Source organism: Triticum aestivum, chromosome 7B (genome assembly GCF_018294505.1).
Source record: "Triticum aestivum cultivar Chinese Spring chromosome 7B, IWGSC CS RefSeq v2.1, whole genome shotgun sequence".
Classification (NCBI taxonomy): Eukaryota; Viridiplantae; Streptophyta; class Magnoliopsida; order Poales; family Poaceae; genus Triticum; species Triticum aestivum.
In genome coordinates this window covers 193184756-193192691 of record NC_057813.1, presented here as the reverse complement: position 1 = coordinate 193192691, position 7936 = coordinate 193184756, and the positions used below count along the sequence as shown (strand labels likewise).

General features: G+C 43.5%; 1 long non-coding RNA gene and 1 pseudogene across 1 annotated transcript; both read left to right on the top strand.

Annotated features, from left to right (window-relative positions):
- Positions 1-4278: 4278 nt before the first annotated feature.
- LOC123157824 (ubiquitin-fold modifier-conjugating enzyme 1-like) lies at positions 4279-4977 on the top strand (annotated as a pseudogene).
- A 1619-nt stretch (positions 4978-6596) lies between these two features.
- LOC123162828 (uncharacterized) lies at positions 6597-7688 on the top strand. The gene is made up of 5 exons (XR_006481484.1): positions 6597-6720; positions 7107-7179; positions 7268-7344; positions 7523-7586; positions 7669-7688. It is a non-coding gene; the product is annotated as an uncharacterized lncRNA (long non-coding RNA).
- Positions 7689-7936: the final 248 nt, after the last annotated feature.

The window sequence follows — 7936 nt, the reverse complement described above, 5'->3', positions numbered from 1 at the left end:
TCCCAAATTATCTGTTTTACGACTAGTGTTCCATCCTTTTCCTTCTTCATCCTAATTTTAGCCCCGCAGTTAGTCCTGGTTGTGGTCTTGTTCCGCTGTCTATTTGCTTCTGAAACCTTTGATTCATAGACTCCATAGCACGTGCAATAAAGGTAGACTCTGTTCACAACCTTGGGGCCTTCCCTGATAGCAAAACCTGCGTGCTTTGAATAGACGTTGTAGAAGTTCTTTGCTTCTTCAAAAGTTTCAAAGTGCATTCCTAGCCCTGGCAGAACGTAAGCTTCGATGTTAGGTGGCTGCACGCAACAGTGAGCAAAACAGAAACACATTGATGAAAATGTTAGATGGTGTTATCATAGTACTAGGGGGTGGACTATGCTTGTATGTTTTTTTAATGCATACTTACATGTGTATAGCTTTGCGTTGCATCCGATGTTTGCTGTTCACCCTCGTGTATGGGCACGGGAGGTGTCACCCTAGGCACATGCAACAAGGCATCTCTCGGAGGGACCAATGTTGATGAAGCTCCCCGTCTCTCATTGTACGGTTGTCTTGCCTCGGATTTGTTGTGAGGTTGCTCCTGTCTATATGGATCGTATCTTGTACTCTGCACCCTGCTAGAGTGGTGAACATTCTTGTCTCTTTCGCCTGATCTTCCCGTCGCAACCGCTTTTGCAGCACGGATGATTGATGTTGATGGAGCAACTAGTGGAAGCCTAGTGTCACGCCCAATATGCGACCCTATCCTAAAGGAACTCGAAGGTCCCACCAAGGATAGAAGCGCATATTGGAGACGGTTTTGCAACATGGATATCATTACATCAACATTACATAATAGATGGGGATACATACAAGAGGCATACAATGCCACACGAATACAACAATACATCATCCATAAGATCAACATCCGACTACATATGAAACACAAACAGAAGCTCAAACGACATCCACCCCGCTAGCCCAGGCTGCCGACCTGGAACCTATCCCCTGATCAAAGAAGAAGCAGAAGAAGAACTCCAAAACAAGTAAACATCGCTCTCGCGTCATGATCATCGCATAACCTGTACCTGCAACTGTTGTTGTAGTAATCTGTGAGCCACGAGGACTCAGCAATCCCATTACCATGGGTATCTAGACTAGCAAAGCTTAATGGGTAAGGAAGGGGTAAAGTGGTGAGGTTGCAGCAGCGACTAAGCATATGTGGTGGCTAGCATACGCAAATGAGAGCGAGAAGAGAAGCAAACGGAACGGTCGTCAACTAGTAATGATCAAGAAGTGATCCTGAGCTCCTACTTACGTCAACCATAACCCAAAACCGTGTTCGCTTCCCGGACTCCACCGAAAAGAGACCATCACGGCTACACACGCGGTTGATGCGTTTTAATTAAGTCAAGTGTCAAGTTATCTGCAACCGGACATTAACAAATTCCCATCTGCCACATAACCGCGGGCACGGCTATCGAAAGTTTATACCCTGCAGGGGTGTCCCAACTTAGCCCATCACAAGCTCTCACGGTCAACGAAGGATATTCCTTCTCCCATGAAGACCCGATCAGTCTCGGAATCCCGGTTTACAAGACATTTCGACAATGGTAAAACAAGACCAGCAAGACCGCCCGATGTGTCAACAATCCCGATAGGAGTCGCACGTATCTCGTTCTCAGGACACACCGGATAAGCTAAGCGTACAGGTAGCGACATAACCCAAGTTGCCAAGGGATGGTCCCGCGCGGTGCTTTAGTTTGGACCAACACTTAGACAAGCATTGGCCCCGGGGGGGGGGGGGGGGGCTAAAATAAAGATGACCCTCGGGTTAATTACTCCAAAGGGAAAGGTATAGGTGGTAGGCAAATGGTAAAACCAATGTTGGGCCTTGCTGGAGGAGTTTTATTCAAGGCGAACTGTCAAGGGGATCCCATAAATCACCCAACCGCGTTAGGTACACAAAATCCGGGAACATAATACCGATATGACGGAAACTAGGGCGGGAAGAGTGGAACAAAACACCAGGCATAAGGCCGAGCCTTCCACCCTTTACCAAGTATATAGATGCATTAATTAAATAAGAGATATTGTGATATCCCAACATAATCCTGTCCACCATGGAGCAATCTTCAACTTCACCTGCAACTAGCAACGCTATAAGAGGGGCTGAGGAAAGCGGTAACATAGCCAAGCAATGGTTTGCTAGGAAGGGTGAAAAAGGTTAGAGGCTGACATGGCAAATTGGGAGGCTTGAAGAACAAGTGATAGGAAGCGCATCATAGCGATAGAACGAAGCAACTAGCATAGCAATGATAGTAGTGAGCTCCAGGGTAGCGGTCATCTTGCCTGAAATCCCGCAAGGAAGAAGAACAAGTCCATGAAGAAGATGAAGCCACGAAGACGAACCAAGCATAGACGAAAGAATCCTCACGATCGCAACGAAACGGGAACTATCGAGAAGAAGCACACAACATGGTAAACACACCACACATATACATGACATGATGCTCAACCAAGTATGATGCAAGACAAGGCTACATGAAGCTACTCATGTCAAGAGATGATGCATACAAGAGCAACACATCAAAGCAAGTTTAAATGAGGTCGGAAACAACATATAACAATTCTGTTAAGTCCTCATATGCAAATTTTGAAATTGGTCCAGAACTGAATAAGCTTTATGTTCAAGTTGTTAAATAGCAAGTTAAGATGCACCAAGATGATCTACACGAGATTCTAGTCAAGTTACATATAAAGTTCATTTAATTCGGAGCTACGACCTAGAAGATATCAGCAAAACAAGTTAAACATGGCATTGACGCAAAATACATACAAACATCAAGCAAACTCCTCAAAACAAGGATGCAATATGATAACGTGAAGCTACATGCAATTCTAAGCAAGTTTCATATAGAGCACACTCAAAACGGAGCAACGGTTCAACACATACACATGAAACAAGATATAACAACAATCTGCCCAAAACAGCAACTAGGTATCTAGCAAGCATCAAAACAATATGCTACAACATCTCAACGTGAAAAAAGGCATGGGCCTGAAGTACAGGTAAAGCATGACAAAACATGAACAATGAGCTATCTCTAGAAAACACCATAACATGCTCAAAAGGACATGGCAAGATTGCAAATTATAACAGTTTTAGACTTAGCCGAAATAACATCAGGTTGCAATGTTTAGAGCTATCAAACATCATGTTACAGCAAGCTATCATGGCAAACAAAGGAATGGCATGTTAATACTAAAGACAAATAACAAAACTCCCTTACTGAACTAATTCCAAAGATCAAAAGAAAACATGGTAGCATCCATGCGAACATGAAAAATGATATGAGAGATTCAGACATGGCAGGAACAACAATATGTAGGCATGTTGGTGAGCTTTTACAACTCATCACAGAGAAATACATGGCATGACAATGTGAACAACAGTAACAAGACATGCTTATGAAGCTAAGCATGGCAAGAACAAGTTCATAGGGTGCATGGATCACTAGCAAAGCTCATGGCAAACTGAACTTAATGTTAATAGGCTGACAGCAACATAATTTAGCAATTTGAGAGCAAGATTACAACAAGCTAAAGCAGGATATAAATGCAACCAGGGGCATGGATGGATATAGCATAATATGTATAACAAAACATTCTTAGTGAACATCTCCAGATTATGTATATAATGACTTGTAGCAGCAGGTTTACATAGCATCATGATATAGCAGATTCAGCCTAGCAAAACAGTAACAAGTACCCTACTTAACAAGCTTGATGCACTCAATACAAGACTCACCAAAATACATGGATTGCACCACTGTAAAGATGGCATGATGTAGCTCAAAACTCATGTAGACATCAAGCTCATAGAATGCACACATTGAACATATAAACCCGGAAGAACTGCTAGGCAGGACCAAGGCCTCCACGTCGCCTTTAAATCTCTTGTGCCACCGCCTGTAAATAATGTGCCCCACGGAGGGCATTTTAATCTTTTCACCTTTGAAAATAAATCATAGCCGCTGCCGTGGAGAAACCCTCGCCGCCGCCTCCCGTCCCACTCGTCGCCCTCCTCTCTCTCTCTCTCTCTCTCTCTCTCTCTCTCTCGCTAACCCCTCTCTCTCCCCATCGCCCCTACCCACGCCGGCCGGTTCTGGCAAGCAGCGGGCCAACGAGTAGCGACCAACGAGAGCGTGACGGGAAAACCGCATCTCTCCCACTCCTCCATGCACTCCTCCTCTCCTCCCTCACAAGTTGATGTGGTCTTCGTTAGAGGCAACGGGGATGGATCCGCAGGCCGGGCAACTGGAGGTGGAGGCCGCGGCGGGGCGACCCCTGGTCCGCGGACCGAGCGGAGGATGGGGTGTGGAGATGGGGCACGGGTAGGGCCAACCACCACGCGCAGGTACTTCCCCTTCGCTCCTTCTTCCCATGATCTATCTCTCCCCCACCCTATTTCTGTGCTGGATGAACCCACGCTCCTCCCTCTAATTCATCTCTTCCTAATTTTTAGGTTTGCGTTGGGGGCGAGATCCCCGTTGCTGTCGACGCGGGCGGGTCCATGGGACTGCGATGCGTGGCGGCAGCGGCTCAAGGAGGAGTACCGCGCCCTCATGGCCTACACCTTGGTGAACAAGGCCAAGGACAACCACTGGTTCTGCATCTTCGCCGCCAACCCATAGGGCACCCACTGGGAGGGCACCTGCTGGTACATCCACAACATCCGCCCCTATGAGTCCCCCCTCCAGTTCGACATCCCCATCGCTCACCCCAAGTCGCACACGAGATCGAGCTCCCCACGCTCGATGTCAAGTCCCACAAGGTTTGCATCCTGTTTTCTTTTTCGTACTGTCTACGTGGGTGGATTCCTGATTGTAGATTGTGATTCTTGTTGTGCATGGGATATGGATGCAGATGTACCACGAAGGGAAGATCTGCCTCACCGTGCACTTCAGGCGCACGCACACTAGCGATGGTACATGATTGGCTTCCTGGTGGAATCAGGTGCGCGTGGTCCATGGTGGTCTGTTGTGGGTGTTGGCGGGCGGCTGCAGCAGGTCGATTTATTTGACTACTAAAAATGAGCTTCAGAATATCTGTAGAACTTATCCACTTCCAGCCAAATATCAATTATGCTAAATCCACCATGTACCATGATCATTTGAACAGTCTTGCATAAGTTTGTGTTAGCTCTGTATGCTAATTTGAGGAGATTGTTAACTTAAAGGTCACGAACATTTATAAAATGATGATTCTATCGATTTTTTGGGATTTTGCGAGTCCTATGGAATTAAGAGGTCATCTATCGGCCTATCCCTATTTTTAATTTCAAATAGTTATTTTTTGGTGCACTTCTATTTCATAAATGAATTAGCAGCCAATTATTCTTGATGTTTCAAGCAGAACTAGATTTGGTAAACAACTATCTGTGAAACATATATGGAGGCGGGGGTCTGCTTCGGTTTCTTGCTACGTGCCTATTCGCTTAAGAAAATACTTTACTGGAGAGCAGATTCCAAATGGAGCTGCATTTTCATGCGCTGGGGGGCAGAAGTAGAATAAATAGTCAATCTTGATCTTATGGAGTGATGATTTACATTCTTTGTGTGATGAGACAAACACAACCTAGGTGTTATTTAGTTTGCTGCTGTAGGTTAGAGGAACAAAATGTGGGTCATTGAGTTCACTGCTTAAGCTTGCTGTTCTCATTCATAGACGAAGAGTTAATGTGTCCAGGTTTTGGTGCATTGATCAGCGAAATTGGGGAAGCTATTGGTCCTTTTAAACTGCACAAATGCATTATGCATTTAGATCGATTGGCATGTTTACGATCATATATGGCAGCTTTTTATTTTACATATAAAACTCCTTTTATATACAAGCTTATTTGATCGCTGGAAATATAAATGATGTTTGCTCATCTCTCTATCATGACAGTCCTTGTTAAGATGCAACAATGCCTGGTGCGTGTGTAGGTTGCATTGTTTCTCTATAGGGGCGCATATCAGGATGAGCTTCCCCGGTCCTTCTTTCTCCTCCGCTCATGATCTCTTTCTCTCCCTCCCCTACCCATCTATGCAAGATTTGTGTAGCCTAAATGCCTCTATATGATGTATGTATTCTTAGATGTACTTTGTTCTATTGTGAATCTTGTGGTCATAGACCTTTCTAAATCCGACACTTTCAATCGGGCCACAGAGAGGAAGCGAGGTGGAGATGAGATGGGGACAGACGATCCTGCAGCGATATTGTTTCTTTGTTCTCCTGCTCAAGGTTTGCTCTTTCATATGTACTATCATGGTGGTTCAGTTTTTCATTTCTACATTGGGATTACACAAAACTATTGATGTTTTAGTTATGTAATTTGTGTACCACTATGCTGTAAAGAGCCAATGTCGGAACCAAATGTGTGTACAGTCCTTGTGCCTGCGATCATGAAACGATATAAAGTCAATACTCTGCTTACCATATAGTGATAGATGCCAAACATTTTGAATTGTAAATTCAGGTCGCGTTTATTCAACTATTTATTTTGGGGATTTGATTGATCTGTTGATATTTCACCCTTCAATCTTGTTTAATTAATAGAGCCTCATACATGTAAGTTGGTGCTTGATCTGTTGATATTGATTTTGATTTCAGGATGTCATAATATCGGAAGTTGTGTTTGAGCTTCGCTGCTGACCATAGATTTCTTTGTCAACCAGTCAACACTGCAAGCTCCAGGTCAATACCTCAATTAGAATTCTTTGTCATGAATGCTAATAACTTTAATCTTTGTGTTCTTGGATAAGAATTATACTATATTTCTGTATTTCCATTAAAAATGTTTGCATACTATCAGGTACTTGCTCATATGAGGTAACTGTAGCTTCTATTTCTTTGAATCGTACATTAATCTTTTCCATATCTTAAATAGATTTCAAGTATCATGTTACAACAAAAGCACATTGGTTATGAAATTTGCGGCATTTACGTAAAATGTTTGCGGCATTTTATGTGTTGTGAACTATGTTCATTGTCCAAGTGTCCATTTTTCCGTTCTGGAGTGTGATGGATTTGTTCTTTCTGTTCCATTGTAACTGCCTGATTTCAACCGCGTTTGTCTCTAGGTTCTTACTGCACTTGGGAGTTCGGGGTACCTTGTCTCTTCCGATCGTCTTGTCGGCTGCTTTCCCTACTGAGGTTTGTGCTTCCTGTTTGTAACTGTCTCTTCAACACTGCCTCTTGAACACTGTCCCTCATGTAAGTCCCTGGTTCCTTTATTTTGCAGGCCCTCTTGTTGCTGCCTTCACTTGCTTTGTCGTCTACTGCTCTGTTAGCTCGCCGGTTCCCTATCTTGCTGTGAAGGTACTGCTGCATTGGTAAATTCCTATAGTTGAAAAGAAATGATGTTTTGTTTTATATGTGGTTGCCACAATGGGCTGTGAATAGTGACTCTATCCATAGGTGTTCTGAGACCTTTTTGTACCTTGTTATTTCTTACCTTTGATTTCCCCTGCAGTCTGACAAATATATTCCATTCTAGGGAGGGGGAATACTACGATTCCACACTGTTTCCGAGGCAAAATCCAGAGCAATTTTGTGTCGAGGTTCACACCTTTCTCTTTGTGATTATCTATATGGGATTCCATATATAATAAGATTTCCCCTTGATACGAAGTAACTCTTCAGGAAGTTTCAGATTTATACGATGAATTATGTGCTCTTTAGTAGGGTTAAAGTTTCCACAAGGCTTACCTACCAAAGGTAGTTAATTTTTTTCCCTTTAACATTAGCCATGAATATTTTTTGCCATTAAATATGGTCTCATTCTTGCTTCTTGATTAAAGAATTTCTGAGTTGCTTGATATGTGACTTAGAGGATGTGAAGTTGCATGTTTGATTCCTTTGTCTAGGTTGTGAACTGAAATCTATCTACTTCCATGTTTTCTGGGTATTG